This window comes from Schistocerca serialis, chromosome 2 (assembly GCF_023864345.2).
Source record: "Schistocerca serialis cubense isolate TAMUIC-IGC-003099 chromosome 2, iqSchSeri2.2, whole genome shotgun sequence".
In the NCBI taxonomy this organism is placed as follows: Eukaryota; Metazoa; Arthropoda; class Insecta; order Orthoptera; family Acrididae; genus Schistocerca; species Schistocerca serialis.
In genome coordinates, this window is record NC_064639.1 from 665118088 (window position 1) to 665144334 (window position 26247).

General features: G+C 41.8%; 1 protein-coding gene across 1 annotated transcript in view; it reads right to left on the bottom strand.

Moving 5' to 3' along the window:
* Positions 1–21749, bottom strand: part of LOC126457753 (uncharacterized protein KIAA0513) — a 242545-nt gene extending 220796 nt beyond the window's left edge. Inside the window, exon 1 of the mRNA XM_050094309.1 lies at positions 21535–21749. The gene's annotated coding sequence lies outside the window, so the exon portion shown is untranslated. The remainder of the gene's footprint in view (positions 1–21534) is intronic.
* Between the last annotated feature and the right edge of the window lie 4498 nt (positions 21750–26247).

Consider the following 26247-nt stretch of genomic DNA (forward strand, 5'->3'; position numbering starts at 1 on the left):
TGTGCGGGATGCACTGAATGAAAAGTGTCCTGAGAGCCTGATGGGTCGTGACGGTCGTATGGCAACGCCCCCATTCTTTCCCAATGCCACACCATTAGACTTTTTTGGTGGGGTTACGTCACACCACCCACGAATCAATGAACTTTGGATACTGTACTGCTGATCCATACGTGGGCAGAACTCGAATATCGCCTTGATGTTCTACGAGTTCATTGAAATTCTGGCACAAAACAAAAAAATGAGAACTGCTAAACGTTTTACAACAAACGACGATGCTCTGTCTCTAATATTTTTTCAAGTTATGTTTTTCTGAAATGATAGTGGGGTTTTATGGACAACTGTATGTGACTGTTAAGTAGTGATGTATCAGAATTGATGCCCAAAGCTGTCTCATAACGTGATCGAGGCGAAAGCTTCAAGTTCAAGTGCTCAGGTGTGTGATGAATTATTAAGAATGCAAGCACGTGGCCCTCTTTTGTGTGGCTGTTTTACCTGGAAGTACGAGGTGTGGCTGTAGAATAACGGAACTGACGCTGTCACAGAGCGAGTATGCATGCACCAAAGATGAACAACCAATAGCTGTGAAGCGTGAAGCCTTCTCACTCGGATGCGGTATGTCTGGCATCTGACAGACAATTATCTGAATGCATGGTGTCTGTTCTTTCGGACATTGAAATAATTGATTCACCTAGATGGGCAATGGATACACTTTATTCAGTGCGGATGCGCAAGTACATCCGGCCTCCTGCGGGAAACTCACAGTGGCGAGGCCGGCCGGCGTGGCCGAGCGGTCCTAGGCGTTTCAGACTGGAACCGCGCGACCGCTACGGTCGCAGGTTAGAATCCTGCCTTGGTCATGGATGTGTTTGATGTCCTTAGGTTAGTTAGGTTTAAGTAGTTCTGAGTCTAGGGGACTGATGACCTCAGATGTTAAGTTCCATAGTTCTCAGAGCCATTTGAACCATTTGAACAGTACCGAGTATGGAGCAAATGGTCAGGGAATGCGGATGGGTGGCGCTCGGTGGGAATGTGGGCCGGCCGCGATGTGTGCCAAGATAGACCGCGGAGGTGCGATAACACTGTGTCCCAGATGGCACAGTTGTTAGTGCACCTGCCTTCTGAGCAGGAGATCCCGACTTCGAAACCTGGACCGGTACATATTTTCACTCGTCGGCGCTGATTCCGCTTGATGTCCCGATGCAGCTGACATCAGTAATCCCTTTCCTTTCTGAAATGGTATAGAATCAAGTCAAAAACTAATGCACGTGCCTGATTGAGTTTCTTGACGAAGTTATGGTTAGGAGTTGCAGAAAACACTAAAGTAGGGGATACTGTGGCGGCAATGGGGTACTCAATTTGCCTTCATGGAGGTTTGCCTTCATTCTAGAACATTTCAGGTCAAATATACTAATCTTGAGTAATGACCATCTATTTTATGTGGCCCGTATTGCCAGATGTTACAGATTAGATACGGACTTGTTCATAAGTTCAATCATGACCATTTGTGTGCTAAGTCAATAGGATGTTCATGCGTTGTAACCATAGCTAAGCAAGTGCTTAACAATTACGTCCTAAAAATTTCTAGGCCTAGTCGTAATAATGACGATGTTGGCTTTATATTATCCTTCCCACTCCTAAGTTCTTTTTAGGTGGTTAAACTTCGTGCTTAAGCACAAAATTTTCCTAGACAGGCCATACCTTGTATGCACATGGTGACCAATGAATACTTCAGAAATGTTAAGACAGTCGATCTAAGTACGTTCTGCACAGGATAACATATAAGCCCTTTTCCTCAGCTATACCTTTTATTTCACTTTACTAATAAATTCAAGGTCAGGAGTTAAGTTCGCGTCTTGTCCCAACAAGTAACTATCATACAGTTTATGCGCAAGCGCAAGGCATTGCGTCCGCCTAGGCGGGCCTCATGACGCTACGGTCAGTTCCAGTACAGCACTCGTGGCTGCCGCATCGCAATCACGAAGTGGGGCCGAGGCAGTTTCAGATAAGCTTTTACAGTCTGACGATAATTTATGGATTTATAGTTTTAACTTGACGATGTCCACTATGGATAAACGGTAGTTACTGTTATTCTGAAGAAGGTTGGGTTATCCCGATTGAAACCTAGGTAAATTCTAAGTAAACGGTGCAACTGAGGCTGTTGATTATTAAAATTGAAATTAATATTTATACGGTTGCTGACAGGGCCGCGAAATGTTGAAAATATTTAACCTTTCCTTTCTCTCACTCTCTACTTTCAATGTACATACTGTGTAGACAAGTCAATGTAGCCGCGGCCTTCCTTTGTGTAAGAGCTGTTATTTTCTTCTGCCAGAAAAAAGATAAGTGTAATAACAGAGTAACGAACTGTCTTGAAGTTTCTCATGAAACTTGGAAAAATTGTTACTGAAATCTATCTGTTACCAAGAGAAGTGTAAGGCGAAGATTGTGTATCACATACGCGAGTTTTTGAGTGGTTAAAGCGTTTCCAAGATCGCTGAGAAGACACTGAAGATGACTCATGCCTGGAACGTCCTTCAGCATAAAACCGGATGGAAATATCGAAAAAGTACGTAATCTGATTCGATCTGACCGTGGATAGAGTATTCGATCGATTTCTGAAACCGTACAAACGGGTAGAGAATGAGTAAAAACACATTCTACAGAACTGGTTTAACATGAGAGAAGTGTGTACGAAGCTGGTACTGAAAATTCTCACTATCGATCAAAAATAAATTCGCAAAAATATTTGCACTGACACTTTGAATAACACTGAAAATAATCCTAGTTTCTAGCAAAGAGTGATAACATGCGACGAATCTTAGTTTTTCACTTATGATCCAAAAATAAGTGCCAATCAATAATGCACTGGAAGGGCCCAACTTCATCGAGAACGAAAAAAGCTCGAATGAGCAAATCCAGATATTTTTTGTATTTATGCAACTGTGCATTTTCACTGGGTTCCTGAAAGTCAAACTGTTATTGAAGATTACTACCTTGAGGTTCTAGCTCATCTCCGTGAGAAAATAAGAAAAAAATCCGAATTATGGAAGAACACGTCATGGGTTCTCCATAAAGACAATGCACCAGCTCATACCGAATCGTCCTTTAAGACGTTTCTAACGAAGTTCAGCATACTAGTGATAGACTACCCGGATTATACATATGACCTAGCACCATTTGAGTATTTCTATTCTTCAAGATCCAATCTACATTAAAAGGAACAAGATTTCAGTCCATTTACGCAGTGAAAGCAAATGCGGCAAACGTCATCAAGGAGCTCACAGAGTAAGACTTACAGCACTATTTTCGTTGATGGAAAATTCGCATAGAGCGTTGTGGGGATTGAGGAGGGGGATATATTAAGTGCGGCAATAAAACTATATATATATGCCCGGAAGATCTCCATAATAGACAGAAAGCCTTTGGCTGACTGTTACAACATTGTAATAATTCATTACGAACATTCTTTGAACTGTTGAAGCAACATTTACCAAGACAAGTACAGCTAACATGCACAAACAACACCTCTGGACACAAGGAAACCTCATTTAGTACGTGAACGGGAATTTCAAATCAGATGCTCCATAATGGTTTGGTTTGGCTGAGTGGATCAGTAACAGTTTTTAATTTCTTCTCGAGGACTGAATTATTTTCCATACCATTTACTTCTCCAGAATTCGGACGATTAGAGGAGGCACATCGTGGGACAGCTTCTGATTTGCAAGTATGTTTTGAATGTTCTGGTTCACATACAAAATTTCGTTATGTCTTACGGAAGGAAGAACTTCGAAATAGTAAATCAATACATTTTACAACATACATAAGATTACACAAAAGTACCAGAAGATTGAGCGTTATTACCTCAACATCCTACATTCTAGGTAAACACACTGAAGCGCCACGGAAGCTGGTATAGACATGCGTATTCAAACAGAAAGATATGCAAATAGGCAGAATACGGCGCTGCGGTCGGCAACGCCTATATAAAAAAAGTGTCTGTCGCAGTTGTTAAATCGCTTACTACTATTACAATGGCTGATCATCAAGATTTAAGTGAGTTTGAACGTGGCGCTATAGTCGGCGCACGAGCGATGGAACACAGTATCTCTGAGGTAGCGATGAAGTGGGGATTTTCCCGTAAGACCATTTCACAAGTATACCGTGAATATCAGGGATCCGGTAAAACATCGGATCTCCCACATCGCTACGGCCGCAAAAAGATCCTGCAAAAACGAGGCCAACGACGACTGAAGAGAATCGTTCAACATGATGGAAGTACAATCCTTCCTCAAATTGCTGCAGTATTCAATGCTGGGCCATCAACAAGTGTCAGTGTGTGAACCAGTCAAGGAAACATGATCGATATGGGCTTTCGGAGCCGAAGGCCCACTCGTGCACCCTTGATAACTGCACCACACGAAGCTTTACACTTCGCCTGGGCCCGTCAACATTGACGTTGGATTATTGATGACTGGTAACATGTTACGTGGTCGACCGAGCATCATTTCAAATTGTATCCAGCGGATGGACGTGTACGGGTATGGAGACAACCTCATGAATCCATGGACCCTGCATGTCAGCAGGGGACTGTTGAAGGTGGTGGAGGCTCTGTAATGGTGTGAGGCGTGTGCAGTTGGAGTGATATGGGTCCCCTGATACGTCTAGATACGCCTCTGACAGGTGACACGAACGTAAGCATCCTGTTTGATCACCTGGATCCATTCATGTCCATTGTGCAATCAGACGGGCTTGGGCAATTCAAGAAGGACAATGCGACACCCCACATGTCCAGAATTGCTACAGATTTGCACCGGGAACACTTCTGTGAGTTTTAACACTTCCACTGCCCACCAAACTCTCCAGGCATGAACATTATTGAGCATATCTGGGATGCCTTGCAACGTGCTGTTCAGAAGATATCCCCACCCCCTCCTACTCTTACGGATTTATGGACAGCCCTGCAGGATTCACGGTGGCAATTCACTCAGGCACTACTTCAGACATTAGTCGAGTCTAGGCCACGTCGTTTTGCGGCACTTCTGCTTGTTCGCAGGGGTCCTACACGATATTAGGCAGGTGTACCAATTTCTTTGGCTCTTCAAAAAAATGGCTCTGAGCACTATGGGACTTAACTTCTCAGGTCATCAGTCCCCTAGAACTTAGAACTACTTAAACCTAACTAACCTAAGGACATCACACACATCCATGCCCGAGGCAGGATTCGAACCTGCGACCGATCGGTCGCGTGGTTCCAGACTGTAGCGCCTAGAACCGCTCGGCCACACCGGCCGGCTTTGGCTCTTCAGTGTAATTTTTCTTCGTTATGTGATAAAGATTACTGTTATACAGACTACAACACACTGGTACTGGTGTTACAGAACAAAGAGAATGAGGCATAATACTACGAACGACTTGTCAAATAATCGTGACATAACACCAAATCTCTTTAATATGTTTAACGTGACACTGATAATATGCTTTAAAGCTTACAAAAATGAAATACTCCCTCTTTTAAAAAGTTTAGAAAATGTATTAATGAAAAAATTGAGGAAAGTTAAGATAGTGGTTTTAATGCGTCAGGTGTTCTACATTGTCTCCCACAATCGAGTACAGCACAGCGAACGTTCGTACAATGATGTGAAACCGTCAGAAAAGTCCTTCTTTGGGATGTTGTTCGACTCTCGTGAAAATTGACTCAAATGTCGGTTGTGTCGTAAAACGTTGATCCTTCATGTGAAAATCTACGCTTTGTCGTTTCGTGATAGACTGATAACACCAAGTGTTGTCAACCGAGACGATTTTTTTTTTTTTCAGAGAAGCGTTTTTCATTTCGATTACGTTGCGACAGCCGTCTACGCATCGTTGTTTTTATTCGGGAATCACGTCGTGCAGGACGAACTTTGCACTCGCTTTTCTCTTCTTCAAGACGTTGTGGAGAATGTCTTGAACACCTGCTCCACTGTGATTTGTGGTCCAACAACAGCAGTGACACAGTACGGCCGCACGTCCACTACTTAACACTGCCTGCTCACAACTGATAGGTCGAATGAACATCTGTTGTTTGTAGTTGTTAGTTCAAACCGTCAGCGTAATTAATGCACTGACGTCGTTTATACGTCAGGAATAAAATCAGTCTCGGAACATTTTTGAATCACAGTACACTTCGCTAGTCATTGATAACTTTGTAAAGTGAATATCACTTTGCTTGGCAGTGCCATATCACTTAGTGACACCGTAAAAACACTGATTTCTCTTTCTATTTTACCGCCTAAGTTGTAACTACTGGAGCTTTGTCTGCAAAGACAGCGGAATGACTCTTCTCAACTTCGCCACATGGAAGTAACATTCTCCATTTTACCATGTTATTACTAAGTGGGTTTCTTGTCTGTCTCTCTGTTCGGTGCAAATTTTGCAACTCATTTTAAACTAACTTTCCAATGAGCTAGAGACTTGACATTTTAAACATAGTTCACGACCGGGTGACAATGCAATTAACTCGGTTTTTTCACGATCAGTTCGATAGCAGTGCGGTGTGAAAAATGTTGGTAACTGTCCTGCGCGACCAGTGTGCTGTACCAGAATGCGTTTCAGGGAGCGTATGAGCGGATGGGCACTGATGAGCAGACGGAGTAGTGCGGGGGAGGAGATGGACAGTGAGCGGGGAGAGGGTGAGGTGGACAGAGACAGGGAGGGAGGAGTAGGTTTATGCAGCGTATGTGACATACACGTACAAGGGCGAAGCCGAGGGCATTAAGCTAGTGTTTGCTGAAATAAAAGTCTTACAGAAATGGTATAAATTAATTTTGCTTGCTTCTTTATTTTAGAAATAGGAAAATAACAATGCAACAGATGATTAGTAAGTAGGTGTAACACTGTTCTGTTTCACTTATTATCAGGTGAAAAGACACTGAAATAAACTTGAGATTTAACACGTGTCTCTCTTATAATCTCATCGATAGCTTTATAATCCAATGAAGGATTTCATACATACAAGACTAAACAGCAGAAAATAATTATTTAAATAAAAATAAACTTTTAATTTTCCATGTTTTTAAATTGGACTAAAAAGGATAAAATAATTTCTCACACAGGTTGCTTATCCCATAGAGATAATCCTGAAAATTTGTGATTCTGAAGTTTTAATAGCTATGATAAAATTTTTAAGATTTGTAACGAAACACAGGGGCGGATGTAACATAATATTAAGGAGGTGAATTATTCATGCATCAATTACGTATTGCATGCGCCTCACATTTTTCATTATAAATCTTGCAAGAGTTTTCACAGCTATCAAAAATTCATAGTCCCAAATTTTGAGGACTACTTGTCTGGAGTTAGGAACCTATATGGGGCTAGGAGAAATTATTTTATTCTATTTAGTTCGGTTTAAAATCTTAGCATATTAAATTTAAAAAATAATTATTAATTATCCAAATTCAGCGCTCTCTAGAAAATGTCGTAGAGCTACAATCCATGGCCGTTTTAGGAAAGAAAATAATGATTAAAAGTTTTATTATAAGTGTTGTAATTAATTAGTTTACACACTGTGTTTCGTGATTTAGTGAGCGTTTAAATATCTTTTATTGGGATCAAAAGGGAGAGAAACCTTCACACTACCGGTTTACCAGTTGGTGCTACTCGAATATGTCGGAACGAGTAGAATAATCAGAATATCCCTGGGATGCGTCTGTTTAGGTTTGCTCTATCGGCAGGATTCCTTGCTGATTTATGGCAGGAGGCGAAAGTTGCGTCAAACACTGTCTGCCAAGTCGCAACCGTCCCATCTATGACCATCTGCACGCACGGCCATAGTGCCACATTGTGGATAGGGGTAGGAAAACCGTGGATTTAGCGTATTGTCCCGAGACAATCTTTCCGCAAATGATTACGAAAATACAGAGCACCGCATTATATATGAGTAAAAACATAATTCAAGTGGGGCTCTGGGCCCAGACTTCAAACACTCGAATAGATGCAACGTGCGATGGGTTGTTGGAAGCTTTTTCAAGTGACCTGTACTATACGTTTAGAAGAATTGGAAATTAACTAGTATCGTGCAAAGAAAAACATTTCTGTTTAAAGCAGACGACTGCAGTCCAGGTACAAATTTGGATTAGGAGTATTTCCTGGAACTCTGGACCAGCAATCGAGATCTTATATTACTGGATTCTCTGGGATGGAAGTTTCAAGACAGTGTCTCTTAAGGATATACCTATAAACTAACATCGTACAAGACAAAGTAGAACAGAGGGCTGCGGTCCAGACGTAAACTGTGATGAGAGATGTCGATCAGGACACTGCACCAGTACTGAAGATCTATCGTTACCGGACTAATGAGTTGGAATTGTGAAAAAAATTCTGCATTGCCTGTAGTGACTTCATGATGGGTGCCACGAAGAACGCGCAAGGAGGGACGCTTCTAATTAGTGTTTAAGTTGATTCTGAGGAATGTTTGGTAGTCTTATGACTTGTAGGCGGAACGAAACCTGAATACATCATTAAATGCCAGAGAGCAAACTGCACTTTCGTAGGTGGGAAAAGTGATGGTGGCTGTTTTCGAAATTCAATATGTCATCGTGACTGACTATCTGGAAACCACATACCAGAAATTGCCTTTTACAACGAACATTGTTGGAGTGTTTGTATTGTGAGAGAGAGAGGAAGCAACCAAGGTTAGAGCGCAAAAATTGGGTCCTGCGGCAGGACAATGCGCCCTGTCAAACGTCGTTCACTGCAATTCGGTACACATCCACTCCCGCCACGTTCCCCTAATTGGCTCCGTATGTCTTTTTTTTGTTTCGTAATACCAAAAATTGTTTTGAGGGTGGGGAGCAAGATAATCTTCGTTCAAAATTAGTATTGTGTAGAGCTGAAGCCAAATAGATTTTCTGTGACATTAAAAAAAATGGGATCTTGCTTTTTGGTAAGCATTGAGCAAGAAATGGAAAGGACCCGGATTCGGGTCCCGGTCTGGCACACAGTTTTAATCTGCCAGGAAGTTTCATTAATTTTTGTCTTTGCAGTAACGTTATTTACCATTTTTTATGAAATTATCATCCGTGCTAATATTTTTATCTTCTTCAATAACCTTGGTAGCCACCAGCGTCCCTATCTGACCAACGGATCACCACTTACAGCCCCTAATTCCATCAATCGATAGCTCGCACAGGAGTGATTTGTAATTTAGTACAGGGCATTAGCACACATTCCGGAGGCCAACATCTACATCAATATTCTACAAACCACTGCGAAGTGCATGGCATAGGGTACTTGCTACTGTATCAATTGTTAGAGCCTCTTCCAGTTGCAGTTGAGTATTGAGCGTGGGAAGAATGAATGCTTAAAGGCCTGGGTGGGAGAGGTAATTAATCTTGTCCTCGCGCTCTCTACGTGAGGGCTTGTATATATTCCTCGATTCCTCACTTGAACCTTGTTCCTAAAACTTTGTAAGTAGGTTTTCGCACAATCTTCAAATATTTTCGAATTTACGTTTCTCAGCATTTTCATGACGCAAATTGAGAACATCAGAAAGTTATGTTTTCACAGCACACGGCAGGGAACACAAGACCGTCAGCCAGCATGTGATACGGTATCGATACTAAACGTGAATAACATATTTCCTAGTGAGGAGAAGTGCACGAAAGTATTTTGGTGCTCTAACATTCATGATTTCGGGACAGCTCACGTTCCACTTACATGCCACAGTCACAGTTATCGCACAGTCTCGTTAAGAAAAGAAAAATATATTACCACTCTCCATAAAAGAAACCCTTTTCTGTTCTGAATTCATGTATACATAAGCCTTTCATGAACAACTCTACGGTCTCTCTCTGGGATCACAAACAAATAATCTTCAAATTTACGCTGTAAAAACGTAGAGAACTTCCTCCGGGTATCTTTAATGTCTTCCAAGCATTCTCATGAAAGTCAAAAGATATATTTTTCCTTAGCAGGAGATGTTATTAGGTCTAAATTAGCTATCAGTTCCCTCATTATAGAACTAATGTAACACTTGTCGATTCTTACTTATTGTTTTCTGAAACGAAGTAACGATTTTTGTGGTTAGTGTCATGGAATCAGATATGAATGCTCTCTAAAACTATGCCACAATGTCCTCGCCTCGGACTTCACTGAAGAACGTTCTGAAACCACGACTTCTTTGATGAATTCACATTCATCCCGTAACAGCTGAAAGAGCCTAATCATTATAGCGCGCCATTTCCTGTAGTACAAGACACTCGTCAAAAGTACTCGTTTGCGGGGATACATTCCCATTCCTTTTTATCTTCACTTATAGGGAAGTCACTTAAGCTGAAGTGAACAGATTATGTTTTGATACCCGCAAATTAAAACTGTATACAGGATCAAGACTCGAATCCGAAACCGTGCATTGCCAAGCAATGTTCTTAACGAATGAGCTATCCAGCCACGACTCACGAACCGCACTTACAGGCAACAATTAAAAAAAAAAAAAAAAAAAACGCACATACCGCTGCAGAGTGAAAAATTCATTCCGTAGATGGAAACAATCCTCTACGCTATGGCTGCGCCATTTCTTTCAATGACCTTTCTTCCGTGAGTGCTAGTTCCCCAAGGTATGCAGCCGACAGGTACTGGTGGCAGTAAATCTTTGAAGTCGGATCGTGAGTCATGCTTCTATGCAGCTGACTCTTCTTAACTACAACATCGAAAAATCGAATTCTTCGATAAATCGAATTAGTTATCTGGCACCTTGAAAATATCTCGGTAAGTCTAAAAAATCCAATGTGTTTGTGTACACTTAACCGAAGCGACTGCTATAACGAAACGCCCGCAATCTCTCTATAATACTGAGTTAGCGGTTATCTAACATTGCGATTCGAGCTGTTTAGTCATTCAACTCTTAGTGTCATTCCTTTGTTTTCTCAGCATACAAATCAGTTGTGAAGCATTTAGCACCTGGTCAAAAGTACCCCGACACCCCTATGTAATACGGAAATGACCACTAGATGTCACCAGACTCGGACCCGCCTGTATAAAAGGAGACGCGCATGCAGCGTCCGTAGATGATCAACCGACGCGTGCAAACCGACGAAGTCACCTATGGAAAGAGGCTGACAACCATCGCGCCAAGAAATCAGTACGAGGAAACTCTCAAAGCGAGACACGCACACTGGAGAAGAAGACAGCAATTCAGGTGTTAAACATCAGGGACTCCAGACAGGGGTTTTGGAGGTTTCCCTTGGCCGTAGGGCGAATGTCGAAGTTGTCCCGAAGTCCCTCCTTACCAACAATGGGAACATGAATCGACCCATACCCTAATCGTCCTGAAAAGGTCGAGAACAAAAAAAAATCCCGAATCAGAAATCCATGTACCTATGCAAGAAACACAACTTACTTAAGATATAAATGTGTAACCCGTTCACCAGTTGACTGAAGAGAGTGTAAGTGGGTTGTTTAGGTTTTTATGTTGGTAACGCCACGTAGCGCTCTGTATGAAAATCAATGACTGTGCTGTGTGCAGTCTGTGGCTGGTTGGACTCATTGTTGGAATATTCGCTATTGTAGTGTTGGGCAGTTGGATGTGAACAGCGCGTAGCGTTGTGCAGTTGCAGGTGAGCCGCTAGCAGTAGTGGACGTTTAGACAGAGATGCCAGAGTTTTAAGCGGACGATCTGGACGTGTGTCCGTCAGAAAAAGGAAATTTGTTTAATTGGGTGTCGCAAAATTATATACATATATATTATGACTTTTGAACGCTATTAAGGTAAATACATTGTTTGTTCACTATCAAAATCTTTCATTTGCTAACTATGCCTATCGGTAGTTAGTGCCTTCAGGAGTTAGAATATTTACTTAACTGGCAGAATTGGTACTCACTGTATTCAAAAATGGTTCAAATGGCTCTGAGCACTATGGGACTTACCGCAGTGGCTAGCACACTGGACTCGCATTCGGGAGGATGACGGTTCAATCCCGCGTCCAGCCATCCTGATTTAGGTTTTCCGTGATTTCCCTAAACCGCTCCAGGCAAATACCAGTATGGTTTCTTTGAAAGGGCACGGCCGACTTCCTTCCTCATCCTTCCCTAATCCGATGAGACCAATGACCTCGCTGTCTGGTCTCCTCACCCAAACCAGCCCAGCCCACTATGGGACTTAAAATCTGAGGTCATCAGTCCCCTAGAACTTAGAACTACTTAAACCTAACTAACCTATGGACATCACACACATCCATGCCCGAGGCAGGATTCGAACCTGCTACCGTAACGGTCCCGAGGTTCCAGACCGAAGCGCCTAGAACCGCTCGGCCACACCGGTCGGCGCATGCTGTATTGCAGTAGTTCGAGTAACGAAGATTTTTGTGAGGTAAGTGACTCATGACAGGTATAGGTTATTGTTAGTCAGGGACATTCTTTTGTAGGGATTAAAAGTCAGATTGCGTAGCGCCAAAAAATATTGTGTGTCAGTTTAGTGATGATCAGTATAAGTAAAGAGAGAAATGTCTGAGTACGTTCAGTTTTACTCAGCTGTCTTTGTATCAAATAACACAGAAGTTTACCAGCACAGTAATTCATAATTTTTCTAAGGGGACGTTTCAAGAGCAACCTGCGAGGTCTCAAGCAGCCCACTCTGCCCCTTCCAGGTGGAAGAAAGAAAAGTTTTCAGTAGAGAAGCAGGAGCAACAGAATGGGTCGATGGATTGGTCTGAATGGATCAAGAAACGCGGACTGGTCATTTGATGTCAACTAAGTAACAAATCGATCAGGAACATTTCAACTCTTCTAAAGCCGCCCAATTGGACTGTTGGTTGCGTGATTGTGAAGCGGAAACACGCACGAAGGAAGTCGCAGTTAAGCCAACACCAGGCGAACTTCATGTAGGCCCACTGACGAACAGGGATCTCGAACACTGCGGAGAGTGGTTGTAAAAAAAAAAAAAAAAAATCAGCGGAAGAAATCACTCTGGAGTTCCAAAGTACTACCAGCAGTCCTGATAGCGCAATGACTTTGTCTAGGGAGTTAAAAAGAATGGGGTAAAATGGTTGGGCCGCTCTTCATAAACTACACATTAATGTCGTGAGCGCTACACAGTGCTTGTGTAAGAACAACGCCACCAGACAAGAGGACGACTGGAAACGTGTGATTTGGAGAGATGAATCAAGCTATACTCTTTGTCAGGCCGACAGGCAGGTTTAGGTTTGGAAAATGCCTGGGAGGGACGTTACCTGTCATCTTATAGGCTATATGTAGTGGCGGTAGTGAAGTACAGAGGAAGTTGTGTTTCTGTATGAGGGTGTTTCTCGTGGTGGTGGCGTGGTCCCCTTACTTAAGGGGAGGTTTACTACCTTTTGGTTCAAAAAATTGTTTTTTAAAAAATTGCATTTTTAGATCCATAAAAGTGTATAGAATCCACCCCTGAAACGTTTTTTCCGAATACGGAACGGAAATGTTTGTTATTCGCGGTTGAACAAAAGAAATGCACCTCCCTGAAATCGACCTTTTTCACACACCAGTTGTTTTTCTTTCGGAGGACGAGTTATTGTACCGATTCTTGGGAAGAAACGCAGAAAATTCAAATGAAAGTTTGAACGCGTGTGTTTGCATTCTGGTGCGAAGACTGTGGAGACTGCGACTTTCCTGGCAGTGAGCAGCTTCAGCGAAGGGTATTCAGCAATTCTGAAGACCATGACAACGATGGACGTCACCCTGGAATTCTATTCGACCCAGTTCGCCAAGCATTTGGACGACCACTGGATTCAAGCGGCCGAAAATCGCTTGTCACCGGCCGTACGAGCGGCTCTGGAGCAGCGCGGGATGGCCCAGATCGAGCAGAATGCCCTCTTTGAGGAAGAGGTTCAAATGGCTCTGAGCACTATGGGACTTAACATCTGAGGTCATCAGTCCCCTAGAACTTAGAACTACTTAAACCTAACTAACCTAAGGACATCACGCACATCCATGCCCGAGGCAGGATTCGAATCTGCGACCGTAGCAGTCGCACGGTTCCGGACTGAAGCGCCTAGCACCGCTCGGCCACCGCCGCCGGCTATATGATGAAGAGGAAGGACTAGTTTATGGACCCGGAATAGCAGATTGAACGTAAGTTGCATAATATTGCAATTATTTGCAGTCAAAACTTCAAACGCGTTTTTCTCGAAATGACGTTTTTTTTATCGCGCGATATGTTAACTTCAAATCTACTGAACCGATTGACTTGATTCTTTGTTTCCGATGAAGCTAGCTAAATTGTCTAAGAGTTGTACCACTTTTATTCCGATACATCAACTATAAATATTTTTACTTGGCCAACGAAGTCGAAAAATCGATGAAAAAAACAATTTTTTTCAAATGTCCGCCATTTTGTTTCCTATGGTCCAAATAAATTAAGCGAGGCACAACTCCTAAAGAATCTTATATACTTCGCTAACGTCAACTCAATTTTGATTTCAGACGAGCCGGCTGACCTGTGACATACCGCGCGTGGAGGTCTACATCGAAATTTTGTTTCGTTCCGAAGGCACTTCCGCCTTTGCTCTTCGACATTTCTGGTCGAAAAAATTCCAGTTTGTAGAGGAAATATCAATAAAAAATTTTCCGAAATTTTACATTGATATCTATAATATATCCCGAGAAAAAAATTCTTAAAAAACATGCTTTTTTCGGGCCAAAGATAGTAAACCTCCCCTTAAGACAACGCTAAATGTGGAAGTACATGAACACATTTTACAGCAATGTGTTCAGGTACATCAGAGCAACAGTTCAGAGTTGGTGTTTGGAGAAGCATGACAGTGCACCCTCTCATAAAGCAACATCTGTGAGACAATGCTTTTTGGACAGTAACATTTCTCAAATGGAATGATCTGCCCGGAGTCGCGATCTGAACCAAATGGACATTTCTGGAATGAGTCATAACGCCGAATTCGCTCCAGAACCCAGCGTCCAACATTGCTACCTTCTCTGGATTCGGTTCTTAAGAAGGAATGGTCTGCAGACATTGAGTCACCACACTGGAAGTGTTCCCAGCAGAGTTCAAACCATCATAAAGGCGAAGTGTGGGTACACTCCATATTAATGTTCACTGATTGGTGTCCGGGTACTTTCTATCAATTTACATAATCTAAGTACAATTCGATTCTCGCAGAAAGTAAATAGATTATTGACGCTGTGGAGTGTGAAGTGAAAAAAGGAGTTAGTGAAGACTCTTACCGGTTGTGCTATTAACACTGGCGATCCTCCTGAGCGGAAAGATCGTATTGTTAAAATGAATCACACGACGGTAGGAACTGGGCCCAGCACAATTAGTTCCCGCATGTTGAAGAATGCATATTGAAATGGCTTAGGAGCTGTAGCTGACAACAGATACCTGCCAAGCGTCGTCTCAACCGAACACAAATTTTTGATAAGAAATACCACAGCAACAAAATAAAAAGAAAAAAGGTGCGAGTAAAGGACGCTCGCTCTGAGGGTTCCGTTTGTAATGGTACTTGAATTACGTAACCAATTACGGCACCTCACCTCAACCTCTCGATACCAACAATATTCTACTGTGTTTCTGTAAAGTAGTTAACGTATTTCTGAGACAACATTCAGATTTGATTTAATTAATGTAGAGGTACTTTGATACATCGATATGTTTATGTTGCAATGATATTATTCTTATGTGTATTCTTTCTTTCGTCACTATGATCTTTGTCGTACTTGTAACTCTGATTTTTGGGCGCGGAAGCGGTTATTAGAGAGTCAAGTCTTGGTCGTCATGTTGAAAAGACGCAATTTGTAGTCAGTTTATGAAATGTGAACTTTAACAGTGAGGAAGATATTTTCAAGTACGTTTTATATTTTGAACTGATGTTTTGTGTGTTACGTGATATTGCAGCAAAAGCAATAAAAAAGAAGCGTAACTTAAATTCGGAGTTCTGATTACTTTTTTACATCACCATTGTGCTAACTTGCAAAAGTTTAATCTTCAAGAATGGTTTATGAAACACATCTATAAAACTTTTGAATATCGCAGAATAACACCTAGGCCTCTTTGCATCCGAGCTTGGAATCATCACTACCTAGATTTTCGACGATTGAGCCATGAGTTCACAACGAGACCAGCGTGGGAAACACGAAAAGATGAGTGCCTGGTTTATCCATTATTTCATGAAATGACTTTATTAACTGTGCTCTAATGACACCTGTCACATAATGTAACTTTGTTGTTGCCCGAAAATGCAATATTTCGCAGCGTGAGGAACACTACAATCATAATAAAATTTTACCTTTGTTGTGGTAGGGTTGTTAGACGTTCAAACTTAATTATGTGGATAGACAGTTCATCTATCTCGGGAATCGAGACTCACGACGATTTTTGCCTGTTATCGACATTGATACTAGCAAGATAAAGGTTTCAGCAATCCAAGATTTTCGAGAATATTTTAATTTTTAGTTTGAAATCGGATAACGAATGACAATTTTTTCGTGTGATAGAGTTACAAATTAACAGTTTCTGAATTTTTTACTTTATTTGCACTGTGAAACCTTGCTTCTTCCAAATTTTATTGATCCTAGGTCAACAGGAAGTGCCCTGTAGGTTCTAATGACTCAGTTTGCGATTATCAAAATATGTAACATAAATGTTAGTATCTTTTGATTGTATTGACTTAGAAGCTTAAATATATTAAACTGCCGAGGGACCATACACCATAGCATGTGACAAATTTCAACTTGACACGTCTACCTACTCCTGAGGAAAAGGGTTCCTAACAGTCGGACACGCAGACAGACGGTCGGACGGCAACAAAGTGATCCTACAAGGCTTCTGTTTTTACCGATTTTGGTATGCAATCGTAAAAAGAATAAAGCTGTTGCTTACAGACTACGCTGACAGATTTCAGAAAGTAAAACCTCTTTCCATAGCGAAAGCCGCAAACCCTAAATGTTTCAAGGGTATCAGATCATTTCCTGTCTGTTGCTGCTCCAATAGAAAGGAGTGGATGACAACAGAATTTTTCATTAAGTGGTTGTTCAGCCTAGACAAAGACATGAAAGAATATAATCGAAAGATGTTGCATTTTTTCCCCCTATAGCTGCTCTTTTCACGATAACCAACCACCTATGGATAATGTGAAACTTCGTATTTTCCCCGTCGACACCATTTCAAAATTTCATGCGCTTGGCGTGGGAATAACACAGAATTTTAAAATTTTCTATCGCCAAGAAGTTATGCCAATGATATCGGATAGCACTGAAGATGGTAAGAAGCGCAACGGAAGTTTTGGCAACGATGACCGATAATGTATAGAACAGTGATTACGAATCATTTCAAGACATCCTGATTAATCAACGAGACATAAATCAATTGCAACAACAGGAAGGGGGATTAATGGTCTAGGACTTTCACGCCTGTCTGGGGTGACAAGAACAAAGACGTTGACGAAGCAAAAGAAAAAGCAAAGCCAACTGCACCAGTGGATATAAACGAGATAAATTTATCACTGGGTGCGTCCTTAGCACATAAGCAGACGATGTATTTTTGGCTTTTGTCACTACAGAAAATGCGCTTGACCAAGCGCATTTCAGGCCACTCGAGCAGAAGATCATAGATCTTTGCAGAGAAAGAACTTTTCTTGCACGTTTTTGGAAATTTGTGTTACTCTTTCGTTTGAAACGTTAAAATAATCCAAAATTATTAAAGCAGGTCAACATTTCAACATAAATATTATTGGTCAAAAGTGTGAGTAGAGCTAATACGAGTCTCCCTTGAAATTACAGCATTTATTTCTGTCCGAATTTTCATGACTAAACGAACAATGGGTATTGGAAAAGTAGGATAACAAACTGAGCAGCGTGGGGTCTAGATTTTCACAGAAAGGTTTCATTCCTTGAAAGTAATCAGAGAAATTCAGAAAAACTTAATAAATTATTTGAAGAAAAACTGAAATACTTCACGAAAAGCTGCTGCTAATTAAGTAAATGAAGTGTCAAGTATTCATCTCTCCAGGACTCATCTCTTTTGTGCATAAAAATTTCAGTGGTTTAGAAATGGTGGAATTCTTTCTTTCAGTCTGAAAAAAATAAAACAAATATCACATTACAGCATAAATTGAAACTCCCAAGCTTTCTCTTGATCAAAGAAGTATTTCGCCTGCCTCATTTGCAGTACTTTGTTTCGAGTAAAACTGAAAGACTTGTCAAATATTTCTCTAATCTATTTCATTTCTTACTTTTAGACAAATCATTTCACAGATTTGATCTCTTCTTTTTCAAAGTTTTCAAAATTTGAGTCATAAATGTTACTTTATGCTTCTATTTGTGAAGAAATACGAATGCTACTGAATCTGCGGTACCGAATTTTAACTTTATTTTTATAGAGGATGCTATACTCTTCTTTCGACTGTTTCATTGTCCCACCATAATTATTTAGAGTTTCGTTAAATAGAACTCTCAATTATTCACACTTTTTCTGAGGTCACTTGAACATCGAAATGTAGAGAGTCAACTGTAGTTGATCGCTGAGAGAATTGCCAACTAAGAACATGGCTTCTGGATCGAGTCTCGGTCCGGTACACAGTTTTGAGATGCCAGGAAGTTTCAAAACAACGACCATTCCGCTGCAGAGTGAGCGTCATTCAGGCGATTACACTCTAACAATTCGATGAATTTAGATAATTTGCGAGCAACACATGGCGAACGGATAATCAGAAACCATTCACTATACTGTAACATCACACAGGTAAAATTTCTTCGAAAAGAAATCACACAGGTAAAATTTTTTCGGAAAGTCATAAATAGTCTCTGCTTCGTGTAACAGAAAACTGCAGGTTGACTTAACCTTCTTCCTTTCAACTGCTGCTTACCAAGTACATAACAAATGTGATATGGAACGGGTTCGTAGTGTCGTATACAGTTCCTTGTAACGATTTTGAAGACGTGAGTACAGAAACACACTGAATAAAATCATTTAGTTTACTTATTACTGGGATTTGTATATTAGTTGATTAGAAACGTGACTTTTGTGTACATAGTCAGTGAAACACATCACGAAGTTTCGATAGATTTGTTTAACTTGATGAAATAAGCCCGTCTCCGTTTATGACCCTGTGGGTTACTTCCAATGATATCTCTAAACACTGAGTAAACCAAAGTAAAGGATATTTTCACACCAGCGTTGGGTAAATTAGCATAGCGTTATCTACGTAGCATTTCAGAGAGTAAGCTACACATGTCGTCCCACGCTAAGGCCATTGCGCAACAGAGTGGTGAATCCCAACTCGCACTTACCTCATATGAGATCCTCAGACCATGGATCAAGGAAGTGAGGTAGATGTAGTATTTCCCGACTATCGAAAACTATTTGACTCAGTACCACACCTACGCTTATTATCAAAAGTACGATCATATAAGGTATCAGGTCAAATACGTGACTGGACTGAGGATTTCTTGATAGGGAGGACGCAGCACGTTATCTTGAATGGAGAGTCATTGACAGATGTGGAAGTAATTTCGGGTGTACCTCAGGGAAGCGTGTTGGCTCCCTTGCTGTTCATGTTGTATATTAATGATGTTACGAGACAGTATTAATAAGAAACTAAGGCTTTTCGCAGACGATGCAGTCTGAATGAAGCAGTACAGATATTCAGTCAGACCTTTATAAGATTTCAAAGTGGTGGTGCAATGACTGGCAGGTTGATTTAGACGTTCAAAAATGTAAAATTGTGCTCTTCATAAAAAACACAATATCCTATGAATATAATATTAGTGATTCACAGTTGGAATCTGTAAACTCGTACAAATACTGGTATGTGACACTTAGTGGGAACAAGAAGTGGAACAATCACATGGACTCAGTCGTGGATAAATCAGGAAGCAGACTTCAGTTTGTTGGTGGAGTACTAGGGTAATGCAATCAGACTCCAAAGAATTTTGCTTACAAATTACTCGTACGACCATCCTAGAATGCTGTCCAAGTGTATAGTACCAGTATAAACGCGGACGGGCAGGAGATGTTGTACGTTTAGAGGAGAGCAGCACGAATGATTACAGATTTGTTTGACCCGCGGGAGAGTGTCACTGAGACGTTGAAAGAACTGAACTGGCAGACTCTTGAAGATAGACGGAAACCATCCAGAAAAAATCCACTGACGAAGTTTCAGGAACAGTTTTTAATGATGACTCTAGGAATATACTACAACTCCTTCAATATTGCTCCCATAGGTACCGTGAGGATAAGATTAATTTAACTGCAGCAGGCATTTAAACAATCATTTTTCCTGGGCTCCAGGCGTTAATGGAACAGAAAAAAGCCCTAATAATCAGAACAGTGGGACGTACCCTCTGCCATGCACCTCCTAGTGGTTCGTAGAGTATAGATGTAGATGTTGATGTAGAGCGGCTTTCCATCAGTCGTAGGGAAAGCTGGTAGCGGACTTCACTTTATTGGTACAATAGTAGAGAAATACAATGTCTCGAAAAGCGATTGCTTACAGATCACTCGTACGAATGTGCTGCTGCGGCACGAATGACAGGTGCATCACAGTCTGCGAGCGAAACTGCATTTCCGTTGGAAGTACGGAGGACAATAGGATTCTTGTGCGCTGACAGTCCAAATTGCACACAGATTCTGTCTGTGTATTTGACCAAATGCAATGTCACGTCCAGCCGTAGTGAAATGGCGCCGACACTTTGACCAGCGCCTCATAGACGTGGGTGATGTTGCTTGGGAAGGAAGGTCATCGACATTGACCACAGACGACAATGTCCAGGCGATACTTTTGACGAGCTGAAAGAACATCTCGGAGGGTGGAGGTGGGGGGGGGGGCAGAAAAGATTTTTCCAACGACGAGGGCGTTCATACAGCAGGTCTGGAATGGTTCCATGTCCAAGGTGCGAATTTCTGTCGTAGAGGAACTGGACGCTAGGTAAGACGTTCCGACCGTCGTTTACAGGCGCCTGGCGACTGTGTTGAAAAATAGCGTCACGTTTCCGTGTCACTTTGAAATGTGTTGTAGAATTCAACGAGAGTTACACGGCCTGCCATAGTAATGCGTAACTTACTTTTCGAAGTCGCGATGTACTTATTACGATAACCGTTTGTGGCTGTGATAATGTATGTCGTGCTGCAGGGTTCGGTGGCTAGGTATCATTTCATTTTCCTGATGGAGAAGATGTGATAAAATTTTTCAAAATATATGCAGACAGATGTTTATACTGGCTTAGTGAAAGGTGTGCGTTTTACGCGGAACAAATGTTGCGTCACGTGCAAAAGCGGAAGTTCTGGCGATGTGGGTCGGAACTACAGGAAGCTAGCCGATTGTGCGCACAGAAAAAAAAAGAAGTGTGTGGAGGATAGACAGCGCTGCAATCACCCGTTCCAGCCGTGCGCAACAACGACCTGATTCCGGACTGACGTGGCCTCCTAGTTTTCACAGAGGTCTACTGAGAATGTAAACACAAAGCTGTCTACGTGACGGCCGTAGCACGGCAACTAATAGATGCAATAGACAGACGACTAGGAGATGTCACGCCGTAGCCGCGCGTCACGTGCTACAGCTAGCTTCGCTTACGTACCGTGAGAAAAGTAGGCGGTTGCTATCTGCACGGTGACATAGTCCGCCGACTTCAGATCAATAGCGCCGCGTTTCTCCGGCGACAGAGCAATGCCCGTGCCTTTCCGGCGGGATGGCTCGCTTGGCGCGCGGCAGCGATTTGCGGGGTTTCGCGGCGTCGGCGTCGGCAATCACTCATCGCACGAGGCAGCGGAACGAAGCGCGCGCCGTGGCGCTGCTGCTGGTCGACTGGCGCGCGCCCTCCACGTTTACTCGATAGCCGCATACTCCCTCCTCCACCCCCCCTCGCTATCCCCACCACTCCCCCTCCCCCTCCCCCTCTTACACATTTGCCGGCCCTTGTTGCCCGGGCGACACTAGTGCTCGCGGGACCCTCGGCGTGCCGACGCAGTCCGTTCATTCGAGCGGCCGCTACCGGCTCGCTCGGAATGTGCACATTCACGCAGATTTACGAGAAACCAGTAGTACCCATTGTCAGAGACTGTTTAACTTTTCTTCGTATATATTGGAGTTTTGTTCATTCAGACACGAACGAGCCACTTTAATTTGTATATGTATTTGGCTGTAACTGAATTCGGGCTCGTTCACTACCTATTTTTCACGTGGCTCATCCGCAAAGGGGGTTGGTAGAAAACGGTCGCATTTGCGCCCCTACTATTGAGTCACATATTGGCTAACTTTTGAACAGCAGTGAATTGTACTATACACGTTCAGATTGAAACTTATTTATTCAAAAGAAACACTTTAACTTTGTGGCCATGCATTTTTTAAGTTCACAAATAAATCCGATCTGTACAAATAATAATCGGTGCAATTCGTTCACTGTTTGTCCCGCTTCTACACACTTTCACGTTGTTCCTTCACATACACTGGCGTCCATGCTTACACTCGCGGCACTTTGCCGCTCTCAACTTACCACCACAACGGACCAACGACAAAAGACCGATTTTCCCGCTCACATCCACAGTCCAGAGTCGGGTCACGTGACACTACATAAGTCAGAATAATCCCTAAACATGGCCACAATTCGTTTACAATGTTTTATAAGATTTAAATACTTAAATCTAAGTACATTATATAATTTTACACATTTATCGCCACACTTTTATAATTCGTTGCAATTAAAAGAAAACCAAAACTCTATGCAACGGAACTACAATGCCCATCAAAACACAAAACAAGTATTTTCCGGTCTATTTTGCCCAACATATGATCTCTGCTGCTGTGCTTTAAATTTAAATTACGAACTACTTGAAAGAGCTCCGTATTATCCCCTGTTACCTTACATGGCCTTCAGAGTATGTACTATATTAGGCATTTAACCATGCTTATAGGCCGGCCGAAGTGGCCGCGCGGTTCTGGCGCTGCAGTCTGGAACCGCGAGACCGCTACGGTCGCAGGTTCGAATCCTGCCTCGGGCATGGATGTGTGTGATGTCCTTAGGTTAGTTAGGTTTAACTAGTTCTAAGTTCTAGGGGACTAATGACCTCAGTAGTTGAGTCCCATAGTGCTCAGAGCCATTTGAACCATTCAGTCATGCTTATAGCGTACGCTGAATTGCCCGGAAAGAATACATAAATTCACATTTACAGACACGAGAGCTAAAGCTGTCACAATTTTGTCCGTTATAAACTGATAACAGGTTGAGAAGTAACTGAGATAGAATTGTTAGTTAGTTACATATTCCATAGATCATTTGAACGATTCGTTCATCAAAATGATGTGGAATGAGTCAATTTACAGAATACGTGAACACAATTAATGTTTACGTTACTGAACTAATTAGTTTTTCGTTTCTTTATTTTTTTGGAACATGCTCAGTTAGAATCTTTCTAATACTGCATATGTGTGTGTGTGTGTGTGTGTGTGTGTGTGTGTGTGTGTGTGTGTAGAGTGTAGTTTTTGGGTTGGATGATGATGATGATGATGATGATGATGATGATGATGATGATGATAATAAGAGGGAGAGGGCGAAATCCGATGCCGGCACATAGCCCACTCCTCGCGAAATGCGCCGAGGGCCCCGCCGAACTAAAGTCCCCACTTGGCAGACGGGTCACTATCAACAGTGTCACATGCCGTCACTTCATCTAGATCTACATCTGCATCTACATGGATACTCTGCAAATCACATTTAAGAGCCTGGCACAGGGTTCATCGAACCACCTTCACAATAATTCTCTATTATTCCAATCTCGTACAGCTCGAAGAAAAAACGAACACCTGTATCTTTCCGCGCGAGCTCTGATTTCCTTTATTTTAGGATGATGATATTTTATGTAGGTCGTCGTCAACAAAATATTTTTGCATTCGGAGGAGAAAACTGGTGATTGACATTGAGTGAGAAGATTATGCCGCAACGAAAAACGCCTTTGTTTTAATAATGTCCAGCCCCAATCCTGTATCATTTCAGTGACATTCTCTCCCCTATTTCGCCCTGTTTGAACTTTCTCGATATACTCCGTTAATCCTATCTGACTAGGTTGCCACACCGCGCAACAGCGTTCTAAAAGAGGACGGACTAGCGTAGTGTAGGGAGTCTCTTTAGTAGATTTGTTACATTTTCTAAGTATCCTGCCAATAAAACGCAATCTTCCCCGCAACATTTTCTGTGTGTTCCTTCCACTTTTAGTTGTTCGTAATTGTAATTCCTAGGTATCAGTTGAATTTACTGCCTTTGGATTCGACTGATTTATCGTGTAACCGAAGTTTAACGGATTCCTTTCAGCACCCATGTGGATGACCTCACACTCTTCTTTATTTAGGATCAATTGCCAATTTTTTCACTATACAGTTATCTTTTCTAAATCGTTTTGTAATTATTTTTGAGACACTGCGGAGAGGTTTCGTTTTTAAACCAAGACATTGAAGAACACAGTACTGTTATTATTTTTAGTCCTCCTCGTGCAACTAACCTTTTTTTTCTCTTTTATGGTCCATAACTCAACCGGTAAAAAAAAGGAACCCTTATAAGATCACATTGTTGTTCGTCTATATGTCCGACTGTTCAAAACTCGTGTTCTCAGGAGCAAGTGGACGTATCAAGTTCAAATTTATGTCTTATACTAAGCTCTGTGGTCCCTTGGCGGTACAGTAAACGTCAGCTTCTTAGTCAATGCAATGAAAAGATACGGTCATTTATGTCAAATATTTTGATACTCGCAGACTCAGATGGAAAAACCTATAGATTGCTTCCTGTTGATCCGGAATCATTAAATTTGGTGAGGGGAAACCTTTCACAATAAACGAACAACAAGAAAGCCGTGAATTTTTCATTATATGAGGGGCGCTTGAAAAGTCCGTGCAAAGTCCGAGAGATGGGACTACTGGCGCATATCGAGGTCATGTTTAGTTAGTAGCATCTTTGGAAAGAACGCACACCAAGTTCCAGCCATATTAGCCTATTCCTTTGTGTTTGGCATTCGTGTGAATCAAGGAAGTCGAGTAATTGTCAAAAAATGAACGAAAAAGAATTTCGTGTGGTGATTAAACATTACTTTATGAAAGGCTAAACGCCTCAGGGAACTAAAGAGAAGCTTGGTAAACATTACGGTGAGTCTGCACGTTCGATTATAACAGTTTATAAGTGGTTTGACAATTTTCAGAGTGGCTGTATGGGGACAAGTGATGCTGAACGTTCTGGAAGCCCTGTGGAGGTTACGACTCCAGATAAAATCCATGATATGGTGATAGATGACAGAAGAGTTAAGGTGCGAGAGATTGTTAGTGCTGTGGGCATCTCGAATGAACGGGTACATAATATTTTGCGTAAACATTTGGACACGAGAAAGCTATCCGCAAGATGGGTTCCGCGATTGCTCACGCTTGACCAAAAACGGAATCGTGTGAAGTGTTGCAAGGATGGTTTGCAGCTGTTCAGGATTCCTCAGGAGTTTAAGCGTCATTTCGTCACTGTGGATGAAACATGGATACATTACTATCCTCCTGAGACCAAACAACAATCTAACCAATGGGTTACCAAGGGGGAATCTGCACCAAAAAAGGCGAAGACCATTCCTTCGGTCGGAAAGGTTATGGCGACCGTCTTTTGGGATTCGCAGGAGATAATCCTCATCGACTATCTGGAAAAGGGTGAAACTATTACAGGTGCATATTATTCATCGTTATTGGACCGTTTGAACAAAATTAGAACAGCGTTAGACGAAGTTTATAAGTCTAAAAGGAGACTCTGTCGAAAAATAAAAAAGGTTTACCCAAACACGTAAGTAGTTACACGAAAAAAGTATTTCTTTTGTCATTTGTTATGTGACTTAAAACCTGAAATTAAAATGTTCTCGAAAGTCTTGCATTACCTGAGACCGATATCCTTCCAGTATCAATGTCGATAACAGGCAAAAATCGTCGAGATACTCTATTCCTGGAATGGACGAACTGTCTATACCAATAATTAAGTTAATACTGAATCCTCGGGACGCGAGCCCTACCCCCCACCTACCCAATTATTTTTTTTTTCTTGTCTCCAGTATTATCAGTTCACGCCATTACGGAATTCCATCACAAGCAAAATATAAAAATGAAAAACGCGTACCAATAAAATCTACAGATTTTTCCCAATATTCTTAACGAAATTAACGATCACTCTATAAAATCGAATGTTTCAGGTAAACAAAAGAGGAGAAGCTGATCGAGGGAAGAGGTACCCCATACTCGACAATGACTTCACAAAATCCAACATTTCACAGACAAATTTGAG